Source organism: Lissotriton helveticus, chromosome 6, assembly GCF_964261635.1.
Source record: "Lissotriton helveticus chromosome 6, aLisHel1.1, whole genome shotgun sequence".
Taxonomy (NCBI): Eukaryota; Metazoa; Chordata; class Amphibia; order Caudata; family Salamandridae; genus Lissotriton; species Lissotriton helveticus.
Window position 1 is genome coordinate 557144372 of NC_136067.1, and position 25283 is coordinate 557169654.

Sequence of the window (25283 nt, forward strand, 5' to 3'; positions counted from 1 at the left end):
GGGGAAAACAGGTGGGGACACAAAAGAAATTAGGCAACCAGAAAGAAACACACGAGACATTATGGAGAAAGACACAAGAAATTAAGAAGAAATGCACATGAAATTAAGAAGAAAGGCATTAGAAACTAGGGAGAGAAGCACAAAAAATGAAGGTAAAAGGCACGAGAAATTAAGCTAATCAGAGGGAAAGGTGCACACAATTAAGAGGAAAGAGACTAGAAATTAAGGAGAAAGGCACACAAATGTACACAATCAGAGAAAATAGTAGAAGAGGTTGAGCACAATTAGCGAGAAGGCAAAAAAGAGAGAGACACAATCAGGGCAAAGCAGTGGCAAGGGCTGGCAGCATGAGGGAGCGCTGGGTCTGTGTCAGGGATGGGTGAACATTAGTGTCATCTGTGAAGAATGAAAGAAAGGGTTTGAGAAACTCAGATGGATGGAATAGTTAATGACTAATAAATGGACCAAAGAGCTGTAGCATTCAGCAAAAAGGAGCTCAGGATCATAATACGGCTCTGATGATGAGGGTTTGAAGATGGCTCAAGATAGATCATCTTAGTTGGCCTAAAGAGGAATTTTGTGTGACCCTAAAATCTTTATGCTGATGTTCTAATTACAGTGGATATATAGCAAGTGTGTACCAGTAAGATTCCTTGTGTGATGAAAGTATAAATGTATTGACCAGCTGAATGCAACTTTTTGCCTTCACCCCTCCTTTCCACTGACCTGTTTTGTCGTTTTTAAGGGCTATGTGACCTTTACCACTGCTAACCAGTGCTAAAGTGCATATATTCTCTTCTTTAAACCGGCAACATTGTCCTACACCCAACTGGCACTTTTAAATTACTTTTAAGTCCCTAGTAAAGTGGTACTACTGGTACCCAGGACCTGTAAATGAAATGCTACCAGTGGCCCTGCAGCATTGATTGTGCCACCCACTTAATAACCCTTTAAATATGTATCAGGCCTGCCATTGCACCTTATATCAGGCCTCAACTATCCTTTTATTACATGCAAGTCCCCCATAGGGTAGGTCCTAAACAGCCCATAGGGCAGGGTGTGTTGTAATTAAAAAGATTGACATGTACTTTTAAGCTTTACATTTCTTGCTAGTGAACACCTCTCAAATTCGTTGTTCACTATTAGTAGCATTGAGTTACCTTATTACATATACTAGGTGATAATGTTTGATTGGAAGCAGGTAGCAATGTCATGCTTGTTATCTGAGGAATTGTAATTGTAAAACCTCTTTAATTGTAAAGTCAGATTTTAAGTCACAATTTTTAAAATAAAAAATGCCGCTTTCAGATTATTGTCATTTTCTTTTCCTAACCATTTGGTGTCTGCATTCCTTTCCTGGTTCACATGTAGTTGGAAGGTGGCCTTTGTATTTCCTTCTCAGGCAGTATCACAATAGTGGGTGTGGGAGTTGGAAGAATGGGCCATCTCATATTTATTGGAGGGCTGAGCTGTCACCTACTACACTTGCACATTAAAGGCACTGGCCCAGCACACACACATAGGACTGCACACTAGCCTATTGTGTCCTGAGATAGGTTTGCACTAAGGCAGGGAGGTAGGTAATTTCTGGCACCTCTGTAGGTGGAAACTCAAGAAACCTCTTCCACTTCAAAATGGGCACCAGGTATAAAAAAGGAACCCTCAGACCCACTCTCCAGATTACTGATAGCCTGTTGGCAGGCTCAGAAGGAGGACTATTCTACTGCGTTGCTGCAAGAATGACTTCTGCTGTCCTGATGCATCGTTAATAAGGATAAGATGTGTACTTTGAACCCAGATACACAAAAGTAACTCCTAAGTCTAGCTGGCTAGCCCCCTCATCAGACTCTCATGGACAGAAAAGGTTCAAACCATCTTGAATCCTGCACTTATACTCTGCCTGCTGTGAGTTCTAACTCCCCAAGTGGATCTCGCCAGTCCTGAACTCTTAGAAGTGGTGAAAAAGGTACTCTGCAAGCCCAGCTGTGGTCCTCATCAGAAATGATGCAGCTCTAACCAACTCGCATCACAGTTCCTCATCGGAAGCAACACAGTGTGACGCAGCTTGACACAGGACCCTGCATTGCTCCTCAGAAGCACTGCTGCATGGCAAAATGCCCCATATCATGGGTTCCTGTATCTGGCATGCATTCCATCGCAGTCAGCCTTACATTGTGGCTTTGTCCTGGTCTGGTAAGACCGTATAACCACAGTTGGTACTTTGTGCTTTAAAGCCCTATTTTTACCTAAATCTTTGTAATTCATAACTACAGTTCTACTGATTGGACTTTTGTTGTTTTGGTGTTAAATAATTTACTAAACTTTACTCTATATGTCTTAATTAATGCGTGACTTTTCTTGTGTTGTGTTTGCACTTTCTTACTGTTTGTGTGCTGCATAAACATTTTATGCATTGCCTCTAAGTTCAGGCTGACTGCTTTATGTGCCGAGCTCCCAGATGGTCAAGGACAGGACAATTAAGTCACCTGAGAAGGCCTAACCATCCACAACCAGGAACCTGATTTTTCAAAGATGCATTTTGCAAGATGAGATGGAGAGTATATGCAGTGTTCCTGCACAATGTGTGTGTATCCACTGCATCCTTGTGGCTGGAGGGTGGAAATCTAGAACTGAAGTGAGAGAGAATGGAGAAAAGGCTACCCAAAGAAATTCTGTGATGTCCTTTATAGCAAAGGGCTGTTGATTTGTTGTTCCTGAATGAGGGCATAAGGTAGAGGATAGGAATAAAGGGTAGATTATAGTATTCTCTTGTTAAAGGTGACAAGGTTTCTATGGATGGCTGCCATTTTGTCTGTGCATGATGACTGCTCAGGAAGGCTGATGACAGCCAGGGGCTGAGATCTCATGCTTCATTATGTCCTTGTTTTGGAGACATCTGCTTGGAGCCAGCACTATTACTACCTCTAGGGGACTAATCATCTAGCACAAAGGCTGTGTTTGAGCTTCATAAAAAAATGACAATTGAAAGAGAATCACCCCAATCAGTTCTGTAATTTGAATAGTGGATTCACATCTCCTGTCTGGAAAATGAGTATAAACGTAGAACTGTGAAATAATAATTCTCTAGGTCACAATAATTGAGGTAACTAAATGTATGTTTCTTCAGAGTCTTATTTCTTATAATATTTGTAGTAAAATGAATGAATACAAATCTCAGGGAGCTTCTATTCTTCTATGTCTTTGATGTCTATTTTCTCTCCCTGATTTACTGGCAAAAATGTATATATATTTGAGTTCAATTACTTATAATCTCATCCCTTGCGTGTGGTTCCTGGATGAAATACTTTCTCACAAAGGCCTATCTTTTTATGAACGGAGTTCTCCACACTGATTGTGGAGTCTTCACACTCATGAACTTACTATTAAAATGCAGTTTTTTTAATACTTCAAAAGCATAAACTCACACACATGTGTGAGATTAACTTTGTGAATCAGGCACTATGCTTTTCAGCTTCATGTGAGTTAGAATCGGTGCAATACAAGGCTTTAAAGGAAGGAGGAGGACCTACTCTTGGTATCTACACGTTTTTGTTTATAATTGTTTGTCATTGTGAGATTATGGATTATTACGATGATGAGATAACAAGGAATAAATATGTGCATGCACGTATATACTTTTGTCCCTAAATACAAAATACCTGTGCATGGTCACTTAACATTTTCAAATGTAAATATCGAATGTACCCGCTTTACAGATTTGCACATGGGTTGTTTGTGAATTCCATAAAAATTTATTTTTTATAGACATGCAAATTTGTAGGAGTATGTATCTGTACATTCAAATAAGGCAAAGTATTTTAAGAATGCACCCATTGCCTTTTTCTACTAGTGGCTTCATTTTCAATATATTCAAGGCTCATTTTTGAAAATATTTAGTATACTGTAATTGTACATCACATTTTCAAGTTTGAACAAGGGGTTTTGAAAATTAAGCATGCATGCATTTTAATCATTTGTTTATTATACATTTTTAAAACAAGCATTTGTACCACCTGTTTCAGCTGTATTTGTTTTTAGTAATCACTTTGTGCGTCTGTTTTGTATGTTTGAATATTGACTTTCTAGACTTTATCCCCAAACTCTCAGATCCATGTAATATTAAATTCTAATCTCCAATATCTAAACACATCACATAATTTAGTTCCTCAATGGAATACTTAAAATGGACTAGACAAGATTACATCTGCAGATGGTCCTCTGCTAATTCATTGAACAGACATAGCAAGCATCTATCTTTCTCTATTGCAAAGATACACAAATCACACTTTTAGAATTCTAATTTAGAAATAATAAAAACCTATCAGTAGACTATTACCATATTCGAATACAGATATTACATTCTTTAGATAGCATGAATATTTTTGTACAACTGAAGTATTAGACATTTAAAATAAAGTGTCCATGTAAAACATACAGCTGTGCCTCATCTTCGAACATCTGTTACTCTAATTTACTACAGTCACTTACTAGACATAACTATAAATTGAAGCCATATATTCATTAAAATTCTATAAACTTTCTCTTCTTCTCTTTATTGAGTTGTCAAACATGATATTAGACACAGTTTACTTCCGTTCTCACAATAACTCACCACTTGTTAGACGCCTATACGTTAATAAATAAGGGAAGCTTGAAGAAGGCACTTGAAATATAATGAAATGGAAAGCTAATTTGTTTCAGAGTTGCATTAATCTGATTCCCTTATATTTCTATACTAATACATTATCATCAGTGTGTAACCTGGATGTTATTTTAAGAATGTACTACTTTGTGCCATAGTTTTTGAATTTCTTACATTTAACAAGATAACTTCAAATATATCGTTAGTCTTCAAATATGAATTAAATGGTTTCAAAACATAATAATGGGGGCAAATTGCAAACGAGATATATCAGGAACATGCGAAGTGTAAAATTGGCATCAAAGCATATATTTAAATACATGGGTGTTTCAATCCGAATAAAACAGCTTTCACAAATAAATCTAAAACACATTTCCTGCAATTGGAGAGCATACCAATGTATGCAGATTGGTTGGTAATATTTCCATGAAGGTGGTAATAATAGGCATTAGGGCCTTTTCACGAATTTCATTCTGTAGTACTGCAATAGCACTCCAGATGTTCAAGAAAATGCTATTCACAAACCTATGTGCGGGGTTTCAGCCTCCATCTCTCCTATCATATTTTGTTTGGAGATCTCCTCACCAACTGCAGAGCCTCTGTACATTTAAGTATATGTTCTAGCAGTAAATAGGTGCATGATGGTGGAATGACTCAACAATGGGAAATACTTATGAATAAAGGGGAGGGAATATGGGAATAGTAAGGTGGGGTTATGGGAGGGTTAGGAAGGGCTAGGAAGGGATTTACGAAGGGACATGTGCTCACCCACAACAGAGCAAGCCTGTTGCTAATCAAAACCTGTCCTTTTGAATTTACTACAGCCAAAAAGGGAGCAGAATTAAGACTAGCACCACACCTGGACATCTCCTAGTACTGCAACACCCTTTATAGATATTAATAAAGGTGGGAACCAAAACTAATGCCCCATAGAATATACTGTTAAATACATTAAAATAGTTGAAACAGTTAAACATATAAATACATATAATTTGAGGTAAAACATCTATCAGTAACATGCATATTTATTTTTTAATTATAAAAAAACACCTTTCTGCACAGAAACAATCCTAAGTGGTGCTTTTCTCTTCTACGTGTGCTGCATTCAGAAGCACACATAGAAAGAGGAAAAAACGAGGAGAAATTTGTTTATTAACACCATGCGTGCGGTGCAGATTTCCGCGGTGCGCTGAAGTTTGCAAAAACCCGCGGTTCATGACGAGCTCAGCTCGTCATGAGCGTACGAGAGGTGTACCTCATGACGAGCTGAGTTCGTCATGAGCGTAAAAGGGGTTAACGTTATGGTGTACATCACTTTACGAGGCATAAGTATTTGGTACTTTACCAGGTTTACATGAGTTGGTAAATCTGGGGAAGCATCATCATCCATGGGTGGTGTGTGGAAACACCCAGTCCATCTGAAAGCCTTCCAAGGGCAGAGTTAAGTGATGCTGCGATTTCCCCTGCAGTGCCTTACTCAAGATTTTTGAGACCACTCAAAGCCATGCAAGGTGGCTTTTCGTGGGTTCCTAAATCTGATTGAGATCCCTGTGTGCAAGCATGTACCACTTTATGTGGTGCAAAAGTGACACAAGGCACTCAAAATATGCCCCTAAAAATGCAACAAATATTTGATTTAGTACAAAAAGTCTGTAGATCCGTGCAGAGGTCAATTAGTATTCTTTGGTCTATTCATTGCAGGAATAATAAGTGAGATGACCGTATACTTGGTGAAGTGTGTAAGATCTCATAGCCATGTAGGTAGATAGGGATTTCCCCACACCCAATATATTGCATCACTACACTTTGCAAGAAAGATAGCCATAGCAACAGATATGTTCCAATTTAGGAAGATCCACAGCATAGCCAAGTTGGTCCCTCTACATCATCATAGATGTTGTACTGAACACCTTTTCCCAGAACTCTGCAATCGGCAGGTATAGTTCCGCTAGAAGAAACTAATCTGCATCTGGTTGCATGCAACAAAAACATAGGTCATCCAAGGATAAACAATACTGCTTTAAACTAGCTTTTGTGTAATAGGTCCTGTGCACATTTAAAAAAAAATGTTTTTACTATTTAAGAGCTACATTACATCTGTATAGAGCAGAAACAAATATTGTCTTTAGTGATTGCATATCCCAGATAGGTCTTCTAACCCTCCTGATTCCAACTGAGCTATGGATAGTTTTTTCTAAAATTCCTTGGATTCAGTGTTTTTGTTACTCACAGTAATCAATATGCAGTCGTGGGGTAGCAATGGTAGTAAAGAAGGGGATCCCTTATAGGATCAAGTCAGTTCAAACAGACCAATCAGGCAGATGGATTATAGCCCTTCTGGATTTTGAGGGAATGGAAATGACCTGTTCATCTTTCCAGGGTCCAAATATGGAGGACCCAGGCTCCTTAGTTAAACTACAAGATAGTCTGATTATGGTAAACCCCCTTGGTAATAGGAGGTGATTGTAATGTCAGGCTTGACCCAGTTAAATATAGATCTAACCTGAGCTATGCAATAGGGAACCCGAAATCACGTAGGGTTATAAAAAACTTAGGGGTCCATTATAATGTCGGGCGGATTGCCTCCGCCAGGCTGGCGGTAGCCACCGCCGGCCTGGCGGAGGCAATCCGCCCGACATCCATTGCCAAATTCCCCCCCCGCCATATTAGGATGACGGGGGGGACCGCAGCGGTGAAAATCACCGCCCGCCTGTTTTCCGCCCCGGTGGCCTTGCGGCCGGGGCGGAATATGTTTAATATGGTGGCGGTGTCTGTTAGACACCGCCAGCCATATTACAATGCGCATTCTGGCACGCCTTTCCGTGGCGGCAATGCCGCCACGGAAAGGCATGCGGAGTCCCCCTGCAGGGGCCCGTTGCGGGCCCCCAGGGACTCCGTTGGGGTGGGGGGTGCACATGGGGGGTACCTATGGTACCCCCCTGCATTTCAATGCACAACATAACAGGCACCTCGCGGTGCCTGTCATGTTGTGCATTGAAATGCACAACGTGCATTTTTAGCATTGCGGCGGGCGGTGCTTTCAGCACCGCCCGCCGCAATGTTAAAAATGCGGGAAGCGCCCGCCACTGTGGCGGGCGCATCTTAATATGTACAACGGGACCCCCGCCCTTATGGCGGGTGGTCCCATTCACCAGTAGGATGACGGGCGGACAAATCCGCCCGTCATCCTAATGGACCCCTTAATATCTAATATAAACCTAGTGGATCTCTGGAGGTCAAAGATGGGCGATGCCCAAGGTTTTACCTTTCACTGTAAAAAGTATCACCATTACTCAAGGATAGACTATGTGTTGGTTAATAGAGAAGTTCTTGGTAATTTTATCAACATTTCAATCTTGCAGATTCATTTATCTGACCACTCTCCCCTCTTATTCCTATATTCTATGGGTGGTAATTCCCCTCAACCAAGATGGAAGTTGAGCAGAGTAATGTTATCAGACTCAGAAATTGTTCAGTCCACTAGTAAGTCCTCTCTTGAATTTGTTACCATGAATCTAGGATCGACTTCAATAGATTATGTATGGGATGCCTTAAAGTTTGAGAGGTACATTACATGCCATAATAAGTTCCAAGAACCGAATAAAGACTCTGGAATTACAGGCCCGTGAGAACAAGATATCTGTTTTAGAACTGGAAAGGAACAGTGCCAATCCTGATGATATAGAAAATTTAAAGCAAATTGAAAGGAATCTGGAAGAGGCTAGGCAGGATGTTAGGTCCTTTTTAGATCTGAAATGTAACGCCCAACGGCAAACTAGAAATATGGAAAGTTGTGAGTTTGGGGAAAAGAAAGGGGCTCTACTGGCTTGGAAGGCGAGGCTGGATCACAAAAAACATAGTTTCAATGAACTTACCATTGATGGCAATGGGAATAAATCTAGTAAGCCGGAAGAGATGAAAAAATGCCTTTTATCTCTTTTTTCAGATCTATATAGGGAAGATTTAGATCCTTCCCAGGACCAGATATTCTCCTGGCTAAGGGATAAGTCTCTACCCGTTCTCACTGAAACCTACAGAGAGGCGCTTGATGCACCCATAACCATGGAGGAGATTAGGATTCAAATAAAGAGATTGAAAAATAAGAAAGCTGCTGTCCTGATGCTCTCCCTAATGAAATATTTAGGTTGTTACTTGATGAACTTTTACCGGTGCTTCATACACTATTTAATTCAGTTTATTGTTCTAAGGGGTGATACCTAGATCCTGGAAGGAGGCCACGTTAGTTCTAATAGTAAAGCCAGGAAAGGACCCCCTGATGGCTGATTCTTATCGTCCGATCTCCCTGCTGAACACCGATTATAGGAACTTTATGGGCATTCTAGCAGGGAGATTGATGAAACTGGCGCCCAACCTGATCAATCCTGATCAGAAAGGTTTCATGGTGGGGAGAGCAATCCAGGAACAAACCCAATTATTGATTGGGAATATCAACCTGATGGATACAAGGGCAGACCCCTTGGCAGTTATTACCTTAGATCCTGCTAAGGCCTTCGACCATGTGTGTTGGAGGTACCTGTGGGGGGTATTGGAGGTTATGGGTATGGGCCCTGTTTTTGTGTAGACTTTAAAGCACTGTTACTTGGGTGCATCAGCAAAAATTCTCTTGAACGGTTCCCTGACTACAAGCTTCGACATACAGAGAGGGTCAAGGAAGGGGTGTCTCCTGTCCCCTCTCTTGTTTAACTATTATATCGAGCCCTTAGCCCAAACTATCAGACTGGATAACACTATCACTCCATTTAAATCTTCAAACTATGAGTGCAAATTAGCATTGTATGCAGATGATGTGATTGTATACACTAGTGATCCAGACCGTGTTATTGTACAACTTCAAAACAGGCTGAAGGTATTTGGCTTGATTTTTAGGGTACCTCTCCAGTTTGGCAAAAACCGAAGTAATGTGCTGGAATACCCTCTACAGAGGTGGCTCCACCAGTAAAGGATTTAGATATCTAGGCATTAAAATCATTAGAGACCTGTCTAAAATCCCCCTGATAAATCTGGTGAAAACCTCCCCTTGACCATCTATAGGAGTGTAAATCTTGTGAAAATGTCTGTTTTACCAAATTTGACGTACATTTTCAATGCAATTCCTTTAACTTTCCCCCCAAAGAACATAAGCAAGATTCAGGGAAAAATTGGCAGTTTTATTTGGGGCCAAAAAAGTTCTAGGATTTCATGGAAAAAATTAAAAAAGAAGCTCTTAAAAGGTGGGTTGGCCCTTCCTGATGTCAATTAGTATTTGATGGCTTTCCAATTCAAGGGCATTAGGATTCTGTTGACTACCCCAGAGGAAAACTGTGGGGTAGAGTGCTGGGGGAAATGGTGCTGGCTGAGGGAGGTATCGGACAAGGAGGGTTTCTTTATAAATGTGGGGCCCCAAGGTTTTTTAAACAGGTTTGCCTTAAGACTCTCAAGACAGCCTTGACTACTTGGTATAAAAGCAGGCACATTTGGAGTGCAGGTTACTTTTCTGACTTTGCCCCTATTTGAGATTCCCAGGGGACCCCTCCTTGCATGTGTGACAGCTTGGCTACTCCGATCAAAAGTGCCGGTCTTGCGAAGCGGTCGGACTTGGTAGATTCAGATGAGATTCTCCCATGGGAGGTTTTACAAGTCAAGATAGGCCCAAGATTTTCCAGGTTGAAGTTTCTCCAATTAAGATCATGGTACAAGACAGAAGTGGCAGAAATTACTGGGAACTGGGATCTTGAACTGTCATTACAAGACACTCGGCCTAAAAAGAAATAAATATCTTTCCAGTACACAAGAATTTTAGAAGCAGAGGAAATAGAGGCCCCCTCTGAAATATCAGTTTGGAACCAAACATCACTTGCCAATGGCATAGAAGATTTCTTCAAACCATCACTTAAGCTACTTTATAAATATTTAAAGCCTGCCAGACTGAAGAAAAATCATTTTTTTATGATGAACAGGCTTTATTTTGGTAAATGGTCAAAATATCGATTCCAAAATATAGACAAACCAAAATATAGAGTTCAAAATATAGAATGGACAAAATATTGAATGGACAGAAAATAGACATCAAAAATATCGTTTTGAAGGTAAGTAATGTAATATCGATTTTAAAAATATAGACAGTCAAAATATCGAAGTACATAATATAGTTTATTAAAAATATAACATTTTTAAGAATATCGAATTTTTTTAAGTGTTTTTTATGTTAGTATATGTGTGAAAAGTGTATATATTTTTGTAATTTATTTTAAGTAATTAATTTTATGTTATTTAATTATTGTGTAATTTAATTCTGTAGCGGGTTGTGGGTTTATAGGGGAATAGGGTGGGAAGTAATTTAATTATAATTAATTAAATATGTTAATTCATTAATTGGTATTTATTTTGATTAAATTGTTAATTCATTTTTAATTGGTAATTAATTAATTCTTAAATGATTATTTTTTATTAATTGAATGATTGATAATTATGTGAATAATATTAATTTATTTTCTGTAGCGGATTGAAGGTTTATAGGGGAATAGGGTGGGAAGGAATTTAATTATAAATAATTAAATATGTTATTTAATTTATCGGTATTTATTTTGAACAAATTGTTAATTAATTTTTAATTGATAAATAATCAATTCTTTATTGATAATTAATTTGTATTAATTGTTTAATTGATAATTATGTGAATTATATTAATTTATTTTCACAAGAGTGGGAATAGTAATTTTTACCCCTACGCTATCCAACGCTTTCCCTACTGTTGCACTCTCTGGAGTGGGAATAGTAATTTTTACCCCTACGCTATCCAACGCTTTCCCTACTGTTGCACTCTCTGGAGTGGGAATAGTAAATTTTACCCATATGCTATCCAACGCTTTCCCTACTGTTGCACTCTCTGGAGTGGGAATAGTAATTTTTACCCCTGCGCTATCCAACGCTTTCCCTACTGTTGCACTCTCTGGAGTGGGAATAGTAATTTTTACCCCTACGCTATCCAAAGCTTTCCCTACTGTTGCACTCTTTGGAGTGGGAATAGTAATTTTTACCCCTACGCTATCCAACGCTTTCCCTACTGTTGCACTTCTAGGAGTGGGAATAGTAATTTTTACACCTCCGCTATGCTACGGTAATAATATTGTGTATTTGTTATTAATATTATGTTAATATATATATATGTTTTAACAGATATGATAGGAATTCGATATTTTGTCTGTCTATATTTTGGAATCTATATTTTGGGTAGTCTATATTTTGTTTCTCGATATTTAGTCAGTGATCCTTTATTTTACCCCCCGCCAAAATCGCCAAATTCACCCCGGCCCCAGTGCCAAGCTGTCCTAGATGCAAACTCGCCAACACTGATGATATTTACATTTTTGTTTAATGCTCGGAGCTAACCTCTTTTTGGAAAAATTTGGGAGACACCTTAACATCTATAGATAGATCTCCACTTGGTTATATTTGGTAAGAACGACTCAACCAGTGGGGCGCTCTCACAGATTCAAATGGGCTTTCTGTTATATCTGGTGCTATTGGTGAGGAGGGAGATCTGCATAAGATGGAAGGCTACAATTCCTCCGGGGAGGGAAGATTGGCTCAAAGCCGCCTTTAACATGGCACGCTTAGAACAAGACGGAAGAGAGGAAAACTTATCAAATACTTGGCTCCCATTGTTAAGTTGGGGTCAGCACTTGCGACTGATAAATGGCTAAATTTAGGTCCTGATGCAGAGTCCTATGATTACACCAGACCTCAAAAACGTGAGGAAGGCCCGGTTAGCCTAGGCAGATGCAGTTAGCTGAAGGGCACCCAGTAAGAAATGAAAAATCAGCTTGTTAAATCTGCTAATGTCTTTGGTGAGATGAGCCTCCTTGGCTAGAAAGTACCCAGCACACAACATTCCAGGACTTTATCATATAAAAAGAAATCCAATGTTCGCTCTCGTTCAGCTGCTGGAAAATGCAAACACAGGCTATTCCTACGTGGTCATTCCTTGTACCTTTAAACTGGTAAATGCCAGCAATAAATGGGGTTATTCGCTTAACTTCTTCCTAAATACCTCTAAAGAAAACAAATAAATTACCAGAAAAAAGATTCAAAGATTTGTTTCTGAGACCACCCCCGCCATTATTGTGAAGGACATTGTTGTCTTTCAATGGGAGGAGAACCATTTAATGTCTATTAATATAGGCTCTGTCTGCCGGTGTGTTCCTGGCAAGGCACGGCAAATTCATTTGAAGTGCAATGCTAGCGGATGAATGAACAGCTTTAATATTACGTAGTAGCTCTTGCTACGTGGGCACATACAGGTATTTCAGGATATTGGTAGCACAAGTCTAGAAAAGTGTGTCTCAGTGGTCGTATCTTTCTGCATCAGAGAATGTCCTTCCTCAACTCTTTGAAGGCTAAAAAGCTACTGCTCTTTTGACAAAGGATTGCTTTCATGCCAATGGCATTTTGAATTCTGTATTCTTACTTTGTCAAAGATCATCATTGATAAAAATTATGTTGCGGCCATGAAAATGTATATAAGATGGGGCTAGATCACGATTGTAAGGAGAGAAATCCTACTCGTCTGCTAGCAGCAAGATGATCCACAGATGTGCCTGCTGTTTCAGACTGCCTATAGCTCTACAGTAGCTTAACATAGAATATTCCTAAATTTCCCTGAAGCTATTAGATCCTATGTATTTGATCAAATCGAACAGGAAAACTAGCTCTGATTCTTTCAATTTGGTCAAGGTGACCAGTTCTGACTCGCTGAGGGTACTACATACAGCTAAGAAGCAGCTAACTTTCTGAGTATCCAAGAGCATACTTTCCAGACTGATATTAGGTTCTCTAAGGTATGGGAAAATATAATTGGCATATACTGGCATTAGAAAAGTCCTTTCACCAGTTCTTCGATCTAGGTGCAAAAATGTTTGAGGGATATGTGAGGCTAGCGGTTCTGTGGCAAGAACAAATAAGCAGCCTTGCCTTGCCCCCTACCCATAGCCATCGGAGTACAATGCTGTTTTGAGATGTGTAATATTGAGCTTCTCCAAGAATTCAGACATAGCTGATGATGTGAGCTGTACTCCATTGTCCGTAACCAATGCGGAGGGAATACCTTTATTGGAGAACGTGTTGCTCAAGAATTCGATTAGAGATTAGGTAGTGATTACATTGACCAGTTTAGTTACCACCCAGTGTGAATGGAAGTCAGTTACAGTGAAGATAAATCGCTTGTCCATACCTGACCTGTTGATTGGGCCTATAATATCCAAAGCCAGTTTGTCCCATGGTTTACTTGGGATAGACACCGGTGGTAATGGAGCCTTCTGAATATGTTTGGATTTGTCACTGTTTGCGCAAGCATGGCAGTTCTTCACCTTGCTCTCCACCCAGGAATCCATCCCTGGAAACCAGTAGTGCTCCCTTAGTCTATTCTTTGTAAGGCTTCTTCCCAAGTGTCCTTCATGGACTTGATCAATGAGTTTATCTATGAAGATCTTTGGGGGTAATCTTTATTGACTGTGCGATTAATTAAAATCTTTACAGTATAAAACACATGAACGTCCCCCCCCGAAGAGCCCATCCCCAGTAAAACCCTGTATACAACTTTAAAATAACTTAACGAGTATGTACACTACTTTATGTCCATTAAAACTTCTATAAAAAAGTTTGGCGGAGTTATTCTCGACACAATACCAGCTGTCAGTCGGAGTGTTCTTCATGTGGCCCTAAACCAACCCTGCTTTGATTTTTGAGTCCGGTGAATCCACTTACTTTACAAGCTAAATTAACCATCAGCTAGTATGGTTGGGGATTCCAGATGGTACTCCTTACACAATATCAGGACCCTTGGGGTCTGTGGCCTTTTGATGGAGCTCAAGTGCCATCCTGAATTGGTGGGTTAACTTGCCGACCCTTGCTAGTAGGCAGGTCGTGGTTACCGAGAAGCACCAGTCCGAGGCCTCTCTACAGGTTCTGTAGCCTAGGTTCCGTAGGGCAGGGCGCAACAGACGATGTCGATCGCTGTCCAGCTTGGAACAGCAGCACAGAAGAAGAAACCATGATTCTCTGTGATAGCTCCATAGCCGGCAGGCGATGGCACCATCCGTGCGTGCCCATTTTGGGTTAAAGTCCACAATCCTGAGGGCCAAGAGGCGCAGATGCAGAATTTTCTTCCTCGCTTGAATTGATAGCGAGTCTTGCAAGTATGGTTGAGGTTTGCCTGGAATTTAGGACTTATCCAGGGCCAGAGTTAATGAGTTGTGCCGAAGTGATGAGCGGTCAAGCTCAAATCAGATGATCTGTACTTGGTGCTTTACGGCTTGGGCCCAGGCTGAATAAGGAATTTCAAGGAGGGGTACGCTCTTGCCCTTGATTTGCCCTCGATTTTCAGAGAGGCAATACCTTTTTCCACCATAGCGTGCCATGGGGTGCCCGTTGTCTAAAAATTATTTTTAGAAAGTGTTTAAGGTTGTTTTCGGGCGCTTTCAGCACTCTGATGTAATATTTTAACAAGTCCCCCTGTAGTGTCAGTTCTGGGCGATTCAGGCCTATTTCTAGCCTTAGCCTGTTATTCCTTGCCTGTTTTGGGGCATGTAGCACAAGTTTATACGCTTTCACCTGGGCCGCGTTGATCTTTTTCTCAAATGCTCCTCGATAGGCAATGTGGCCGTGCATGATAGAGGCGATAAGTTTTGCCCTAAGTACGTTCAGCATAGGTTCTACTGAGGGGCTGGCTAGGTGGTGGCTTAAACGTCTCAGGGACAGAATTATTTTATCGATTCTAGATTTTAACTCCTTTAGATGTTTGCCTGCTGTGGCCCTCTCTGACACCCAGACACCCAGATAATTATAGGAAGGGGCTGTGCTGATTCTATGCCCCATCAAGGACCATTTTGCTTGTTTTTTGTGGAGGTATTTGCCGAAGATTACTATCTTTGTCTTGCTCTTGTTGATCTGAAGGCTATTTTCCTTATTGTATGTTGCCAGACTATTTAAAGCTCTTTAGAGCCCCAACCTGGTGTGGTCCATGGCCACCGTGTCGTCTGCGTACTGAAGGGTACCCAGGGCCAGCTTCCCCAGTCTTGGGGGTACTATGTTTGCATCTTTCAAAGCTAGCCCCATGTCTGCTGTGTACAAGTTGAAAAGTAGGGGGGCCACCACGCACCCCTGCTTAAGTCCGGAGTTGGTGTCGATTCTTGCAGTTGTAATTGTTGGACTTAATTTCACCTGGACCCATGTCCCCTCATAAAGAGCTTTTATGGCTTTGAGCAGAATTTGAGGGAGCCCCCAGGTCTCAAGCTTTGCCCATAGTGACTCCTATTTACTCGGTCGAAGGCGGTAGAATAGTCTATGAAACAACAAAACAGGGGCAACTTATTCCTCATGTTGGCTTGCTTCGCAAGGTAAGAGAGCGCTATGATGTTGTCCAAGGTGGAACTATTGGCCCTAAAGCCAGTCTGTGAGGGCGGGAGAATGCCATTCTTATCAACCCAGGCCTCCAGGTCCCTTAATAGTAGGCGGGCGATCTTTCTATATCAAGAAGCGCTATGAGCCTATAGTTAGCCGGATTCGAGGAGTCACCCTTCTTATGTATAGAAAATAGGACCGAGCCTTTCCAATATGTTGGCAGGATTGCAGTGGCAAATGAGTGAATGAATAGCGGGGTGAGAATGGTTGCAAAAAAGGCAGGGGCAGTTTTAAAGACCTGGGCAGGAATACCGTTTGGGCCGGGAGCCCCATCTGTTCTAATAGCCCTAATGAACTTTAACATCTCCTCCTCTGTGTACTTTACGGATTGGCTGGGCCCTGAGGAGTCTTTCGGCGTGCTTTGAGTTGTAATAGTTACAGCGGCCTCCTTGGACCACTCTGAGCTGCCAGGGATGGTCTGATTTACCCCACTGGTGTACAGCCCCTTTGCGTATTCTTCCCACACAGCCCCTGCAACACTGTTTTCCTTATGCTCACCCCCGGGGGTCAGGCTATTAATATGACGACATAGCTTGCTATTGTCCTTTTCTTTCATTAGGGAAAACACTTTGAGCCAGTTCTTTTCTGACCACAGCCTTTTCAGTTCCCAGACTTTCTTTTTGTAATTGGCTCGCAGGGCAGAGATAAGGGTCTTCGATGGCAAGCGAATGCCTTTCTTTTTTTCCTTGATAGACTTATTAAGTGCTTTCTTGCTTTGTATCAAACTGCGTGTTTTTTTTGCGTCTTGGCCTAGTGTTATTTTGATGGTCTCTTGGTTGGTTGGAGTTACCCAAGCTATTCAGTAAGTCCATGGTCAGTATTTCCCAGAAGTATGTGATGTTCTTTATGTCTATTGTCTTTAGATCTGCCTGCCTGCTGGCTACAAACTGTGACCGGCTGTGGCTGAGGTTGGTCGACCATTTTATTCTTTTGAGGACTCAAAGGTGTTCTTCGCCTGAGGTTGCTCCGATTATTTGCTGAGCTTCCACCTGTTCCTGCACCAGGTTGAAAGTGGCGCGGAGGGGCCTGTGGTCGCTTTCCTCTCTATCGTCCACAGTGAAGTCACAAAGTTTGTGGGCCAGCCCTTCGTTAGTAAAGATATAGTCTATAGTGGATATATTCCTGAAGGTCGGTTTAGCGGTCCTGGAGAGATGACACATTTTTTGTGACCCATGAGTAGATTGCAGGTTAAAGTTTGTGAGGAATTCGGTCAATGGGGCTGACTTCTTGCTTGAAGGCGCAGCGGGGAACAGACCTAGGCCTCTAGTGTTGAAATCGCCCGCTATTATCACGTCATGTTGCTCTGAGCTTATGAGTAGATCTTCCAACGTGGTAATGAGTGCTTCCATGGCCTGATGAGTTTCATACTTAGTTGGTTTGATGTAACAGTTGATTAATAAAAGGGGGTGGGACATTTGACCCATTTTCAACCCCTCTATTGTAATGGCTTGAAGATCGGGTGACGCCACTTTTAGATCTGTGATCTTGAATTTGCAGGCGTGGCTTACAAAGATGGAAAGGCCCCCTGACGGGCGTCCAAAGATGGTTCTTTTGGTCGCTGATTTATAGTGTTCGTAGAAGCCTCCAATTGGAGTGGTTGACCTCGCCCAGGTCTCCTGGATGCACAATATGTCTCCCTGTGCGAGGTATTCAAGTGAGGCTATGTCTCCGAAAATGTTGCTTAGCCCTGCTACGTTCCATGAAATGATGGTGAGCTTACGGTCTTGTCCTCTGGGTGGATGTAAGTATGCACTATTTCCGTAGGTATTTATTTGGTTAGGGACCCTGTCTCCGTGTGACCTCCAGATAGTCCAGACCTTGCTGTAGCCACTGCACTCTCCGCTGCGTGTCTTTATGCAAGATGTTAATTTTTAGCGGAGTTCTTGGCCTCCCCCCTATTTTCGATCCCCCGTCTAGGCTTATGGGCCTAGTTCCTTTGAGGACTGAGGTAGATTCTTGCTGGCCATGGTTAGGCGCGAGAACATGTGGATATTTTTGCGCCCTGGGGGCAGTGACTTCAATGCCCCATTCTGCGAGTTGTGTGGCTTCCTTGAGGACCGCATATTGGACCTGCTGTTGTGCGAGTCTGAGTAAGGCGGAGTTGCCATGGGTGTCCGTCTCCACACTTTTGAACATTACCCACTAGATCTCGTCTGAGGTGATTTGTACCAAGGATGCAATGGAGCCAAAGAGGCGAACAATATTAGACCTGTTTAAGATGTTGTAGGAGCCTCTGGCGGTGTATCTGGGGGTCAGCAGCACCTCATATATGGCAGGTTGGTTTTTATGTTGAAGAAGGCGCAAATGATGTGACTCTGGCAGTTTGTGATCAGAGGGTTTTTGTAGGTGACTCCTGGCCGCAGTCTGCATGACACCTCATTTAGTAAACCATCCTCTCTTTGGACTCTTAGCAGCTCACCCTGGTTTAAGTTGGAGTTTATTACAGTCTTGTGTTGATACACTAAACCAGGGGGACTGGGGGCGCTGAGTTGAACACCGAGTACCTCCTGTGCCATCCTGAACTTCCTCGTCGTGTCTGCTCTCCCGATGGGTGATCTGAAGACTTTGGGCCTTATCTAGGACGGGAGGTACAACTCTTGGCTTCGTGGCCTTAGTTTCCTGTTTGAAGTTGAAAATGGGATATAGAGGTTTTGGACTGCTTTTATTTACTGCGTCGCCAAAAGCTTGTGTTACTGGTAATATTTGTCTGCTTTTAGCGTTGGATTTCTTCATTTGTTTCTTTAATCTTTTTTGGGCCCTCCTTGACTGTGGGGCTTTTATTCCTGCCGATGCACCTTCGGCCTTTGCCGCTGGGGGGGCAGTGTCAAATGAGTCGTCACTTGTAGTACCAAGTGCCAGGTCCTCGAGCTCCCCATTCCCTTGTGCTACCGAACAGATGTTAGTGCTTAGCCCTGCCTGTGACTCCTTCGGTGGGCTGCTAACCTCAGTGCAATAGTTCGACAATTTGGAATGCACCGTCTTCAGGGCTGATGGCTTTTGAGTAGCTTGTTCTGGGGGGGACGTCTCACTTTGTCCTTTGGCTAGTGCCAACATGTCCTTTAAAACTTCTGGTAGAGTTGCCCATTTTTCAATGATGGCAGCATTGGCGTCGGTGTTAGCCACGTTGGCGTCTTGGGCTTCGAGTAGGACCTCTAGTTTAGCCAACTTATCGTATGGACGCGCCAGGTGCTGAGCAATTGAGTACAGCAGATCGATTTGTACTTCCATCTTTGTGGACTGCCATAGCAACGCCCTAGCCATTGTGTCCTGTCCTTCTCTTATTGCTGACAGATTTAACTTTTTGAATGTAACTTCTTCCGTTGTGTCTTGCTGATGTGCTAGGCCCAGTGGGCTCCATCCCTCTGTTTGAGACGTTCCCGGGACGGCAGTTCTGCCCGGGTTTATTGGTGTTGCTTCCAGTGTTCGTTCGATAGACTGTTCTAGTTTTTGCAGGAATTATGTTGTTAATGCGTCCATTCCTGAGGGGGTTGTCTTCTGTTTTTTGCGGGGAGTCTCCATTGGGGTCGATCGTTTGCTTATGCTCTTTGGGGAAGTAGCTGCAGCTGCCTCCTTATGCTCTTTCTCCTCACTCTCCCTCGCTATAGGTCTCACATGATTGTCGGCTGTGATCCATATCGGGCTCTTCGCCCTAGCGACAGGCTGGAGGCATGCCTCGGGACTCCCAGTTTTCTGAGTGGCAGCAAGCTCACAGGGAGGAGGACACCTCTGATCTTTAATTGTCTTTGGAGGACCCAGTTTAAGGATGATCTCTGGCACTAACTCTACTTGACCCTCATCCAAGGCTGTAGAGCCACTGGAAGCCTGGAAAAAATGAGTGATGAGTCCTTGAGGGAGGGTATTGCCATTAACTAATTCCTGGGATTTTTGGGAGCTGATGTTCCTTGTTATCGTCTTTGTGCTGTGCTTTCGGAGTCCACCTCCGGCCCTGCCTCCGTGCTTGACAGGGTCTTCTTGAGCGACATCCTCGGGCACCGAAAGCTGGGGCTCACAGCGATGTAACTCAGTGCTTATGGACCTCCTTGTTGAAAAGTGGCCCCTGTGTATAATTTGTATGCCTGATTCTGCAATCACACAGTTTCTGAGGAGGACTACAGTACCCAGAGTCCTTTATGTCAGCACTTAGTTGCTCGAACTAGAGGTGGGTGTCATGGTGAGGATCATGGTATAATTGCGGCAGCTTTAAGTTTTGAAATTAACGCGTTAGGGTGCTCTTGGCAAAGGGGTGCTGAAGTCGACCCGATAAAATGATTGCCCCCCACGGCGCTTGGCCTGCTTTCGGGAGCGGCGATAAGAGTGTAAGGGGATGACGGAAGAGGCACAGTTGGTGAGCCTTAGGAAAGTCAGGAAATGTCAGAACGAGTCTGTGCAAAGTTTTTTGAACGGGTTCTGGACGAGACTTAGTCAAAATTTACTGTTCGTCTTAAAAGGGAGGAGAGGGCGAGCGGTGCACTCAGGGGAAACCGCGGGCTGGGAGACCTAGTCAGGCAGCCCCTCGGTCCACCCCCGGGCTCTTACTTCGCAGCCACCTCTATCGGCAGCCGTGCTCGCCTCCAGGACTTACCTCCCGCGTGGGGTAGTGCTAGCTAGGCTGGACTGCTCCTCCGCCGAGACTCGCCACTCGCTGTTCCCTCCTCTCCCGCCTCGGTTGCGGGTCTTGTACCGCTCTCTCTGGCTCTCTCCGGCTCTCTCCGGCGGTCCTGCTGCAGCTGCGGGTCTCGGGCAAGGCTCCCGCTCACCCACAGCTCCCTCAACTCGCAGTGCTCACCGGACCCCCCGTGGCCTGCGGTATGCTGCAGCCGCGTTTCTTAACTACTGCTTTTGCCCTACAGCTCAGCGCCGCTTCTCAGCTCTCCGTAGCTATGGGTGGCTATCACCGGCTCTCGCTCATGCTGGGGCCGCGGTTGGGCAGTGCGGTACGATCAGTGGAGGCGGTGGTGGTGGCGGCTCTGCAGCTCTACTGCTCTGCTGCTCTCATCTTTTGGGGGGTATTATTTTGTCCTTTCTCCAGAGCAGATCCTCATTAATGCTAATCTCATGTTTCACTTCCCAGAATTTGCTTAACTCTTCATCAACATCCTTGCAATTCTCAGGCCACCCATTTATAGTTAGTTCCTTCAACTTGATGATGGTTTAATCATTCTTCATGCCTTCAGCCCATTCCTCCTTCCTAATGGTAGTTGAATGGACTTGCAAAATAGGAAATTCTTGAACTTCAAATTGCTCCACCTTGTTTAATGTTGCTCTTCAAAGGAAGTCTGCTGCTTTATTGTGTTCTCCAGCCACAAACTCAACTTTGAAGATGAAACTTTCCAATCCTAACACCCATTTGGCAATCCTGGGTGTGCAACTGGTAGCCCCCTTTGAACTGAAAACGTACATCAAGGGTTTGTGATCCGTGCAAATGGTGAATTTAATGCCCCATAGGTAAAATTGAAAGTGTCTCACGGCCCAGAAACAGGCTAGTGCTTCCTTTTCTATTACTGAATAGTTTTTTTCTGCACTGCTCAGGGTACGAGAGGCGAAAGCAACTATTATTTTTCTGCCTGCGATGACTCAGTACAGGGTAGCGCCTAAACCTTTATTACTGGTGTCCGTGGTAAGGATGGTTTTCCTTGAAGGATCATATTTACACAGATATGGGGAATTAAGGATAGCTGATTTAATGGCCTCAAAAGCACTCTGGTGTATTTCTAACCACCTGAATTGGGAATGACTCTTGTTGAGATCTCTGAGATCTCCAGCAATGTCCGCAAAGTTTTTAGCATACTTTGCCATGTCTTCAGCCAGCCCAAGGAATAAAAGTAATTCTTGCTTATTTGTGGGAGCTTGAGCTTTCTCAATGGCCTCCAAAAGGCTGAGCTTAGGTCGGAAACCCTCTTTGGATATTGAATGCCCCATGTAATCTACTGACCCCACTCCAATTCTGCACTTCTTTTCATTGCGAGTGAGCCCTGCTTCTTTGAACTTTCCTAGAACTGATGTGAGATGTGTATCATGTTCCTCACTAGTGGCACCATAAATTAAAATGTCATCTTGGAAGCATATCGTATGAGGAATTCCTTCCAAGATGTGTTTCATGATCTTTTGAAATACCGCAGCCGCGGATGCCAGACCAAACGGCATACGGAGGAAAATGAAGGAACCTAAGGGAGTGGTAAAAGTCTTAAGTTCTCTTTACTCTGGATGGAGTTCCACCTGGTGGTAGGCGCTTGATAAGTCCAGAACACTAAAGCAACATGCCTCACCCATGGTGCTTAATGCTTCGTGAATGCGGGGAAGGGGAAACCTTTCCACTATAACGTTGTCATTGAGATCTCTGAGGTCAATGCATAACCTTATCCCATTATTATCGGCCTTCTTAGCTATAACCACTGGAGAAACCCATGCAGTGCAGTCTACAGGCCGGATCACTCCTAGCTTTAGCAGTCTGTCCAGTTCTTTTCTCAGAGGTTCATTCATTAAATGTGGTATGGGCCTAGTCGTGTGGGTGATATGTTTCGCATTGGCCTTGAGTTTAATCTTGTGCTGGACATTTTTAAGGAGACCAAATTCTGACGAAAATACCTCAGGAAAATGTTTAACCCAATTGTCTCTGGAACTAGGTGAGTCCATGGAGAGAACTTGCTCAAGACCGTTAGGATTTAGTATTATGCCCAGTTCTTTTTGGTGCTGCCACCCCAGTAGGTTTGAGCCTTCCTCCACAATATATACCTTGCCGAGGATGGAACGGTCTTTAAAGGTGATGTGAAAGTTCATCATACCTTTGACTGGAATAGATTCTTTGGTATAGCTACGGGGATTGATATCCACCCCCAACAAATCCTTTTCATCACACACATTAAAATTCTTAAAAGTAAATGGCAAACAAGAATCAGCGTACATTTTGACCATCTTGCCCTTAATACTGACCTCACATTGGGGATAATCTATGTGATTGACTACTTCAGACTCTCTTATTTGGAATACAATTTTATTAATGTATTGTACTTTATTCTCTTGAGAACTAGAAGTGGAAGAATACCTTGAACTAGGACTATGGCAAACCCTAGCCAAATGACCTTTTCTATTAAATTTTTTACACATTGCTGAAATTGCAGGACACATAGGATTATTCGCTAGATGGTTATTGCTGCCACAACGGTAGCACTTGAGTTTGTTGGTTATAGTAGCTATGAATTTGTCCTCCTTGGGGAATTTCTCCCCTTTGATTTTTAATAGTTCTCCCTCATCTGAGGTTTCCTCAATTTCTGACACTAAGTTGCTTTCTGCATTGGTTTGTTCCCCCTGAATGGATTTAGGTCTTATCTCTTTCATGCACTTTGCTGTATGTTCAATAGACTTGGCTATTTCGATAGCTTCATGTAGGTTAGGTTGCTTTTGGAGCAACCTCTCTTGAATTCTGCATTTACTAGTGCATCTTACAGTTTGATCTCTTATGAGGGAATCATTGAGTTCCCCAAATTGGCAGAGAATACTTAGACCCCTCAACACCGCCACATAGCTAGCAATACTTTCATCCTTTCCCTGTACTCTACAAAAAAACTTGTGGCGTTCTAGCAAAATGTTAACCTTATCACCAAAATGGATTCCCAGTTATATTAATGACACTTCATAAACATTCAACGCCTCTTCCAAATCTGGTTCTGGTAATGTGTCAAATATCTTCCTATCCTGGTTGCCTAGGTTGTGGAGGAGGACATGTTGCCTTCTGAACACATTGAATTTCTCTCCCCCAATAGCAATAAGATATGATTCAAACACTCTCACCCATTCTTTCCACGGCAGGTTGGGTTCCCCACACTCATTTAAAAAAGGTGTAGGTTGTGACATATTGGATGCAGCCATATTGGTGGTGTAACCAAATGCACAGAGCCTTCAACAATAATTCTCACAGGGCAGTTAACACTTGTAGGGCAGAAAATGTACCTCTGAAGGCATATATAACACAAAATGTCAGGAATTAGAAAGCAATAATGAGTTACCACATAAAAGGGTGTGGACAGCGCAATCACCTCTTAAATAAAGCTCTATAATCACTATTAAACATTAGAACAGACAAGGAAAGTCACAATGGCGTGGACGGCGTTTATAGCAACAGTTATTACACCTTGTAATATCAATCCCATGTGCTGGTTGGAGCATAGATAGCTGTGCGCATCAGCGCAAAGGAAGCAGGCACCTTGAAGCAGTGCCTATCAGCGCAAATAGAGAAGGCACCATATAACCTCCTGAAGTAGATTACCTAAAGAGATGTATTTCGCACAATTGCCAAAGCTGACTTTGACCAGACAGGCTGTGCCTATCAGCGCAATATGATGACGATAAACAAAAATCTACAGGCTTTAAGATGACTGAGGAAATAGCTGAAATCGCTGAAAAAAGTTGCATACAAAGGAACGGCTGAGCAAAGAGATGACTTCAGAAACAAAGATACGCTGCTCTCTAGCGTATGTAGCGTGATAGCGCACCAGTCTCCTCAGCTGACGTTACGATGACAAAAACAGCTGCCGAGACACCTAGACAGGCTGAATCGTGAAGGAATGGCTGTGCCTGTCAGTGCGTAGGTAGTTGACATAATCAAGAGTGTAATGCCCTCTAGCGCGTGTAACGCGATAGCGCACTTTCCTCAGCTGACTGGAAATGACAAAGATCAGCCCCTCTAGCGCGTATAACGCGCTAGTGCACCCTCCTCAGATGACTGAAAATGGCAAGGATCAGCTGCGTAGTCCAGAATACATCAGCACATGAGTGACACTGCCTTTGTCTCTGCGATGAGAAAATTGTACTTCCTTTATTGGCTATGGGTTTGAGAAACACTGTTCTAACCCGTTCCCTGTAGTGGAGGGAAGAACGTCATCCTAAATTACCTCACTAACCATGGAATGGAGCTGTTTGGCTAGCCTGTCTATGTGCTTCTTGTACAATTCGGCACTTCACCAGTGCATAATGGGGAGCCTGTCATCTTGCAAACCCTTTTACAGCCAAAGAGATATCAACCAGTGTAATCAGAACACAGAAGGACACCCTATCTACAACAGCAGACAGCCAGAAGTAAGTTGGGTTTAGGACATTTTAAAGTAAGCTTAAACTTTCGATGTTTAAGTTGTCACCTGCTGTTTGAAATCTGCTTTTATATACTATAATATGCAGCTACATGTGGAGA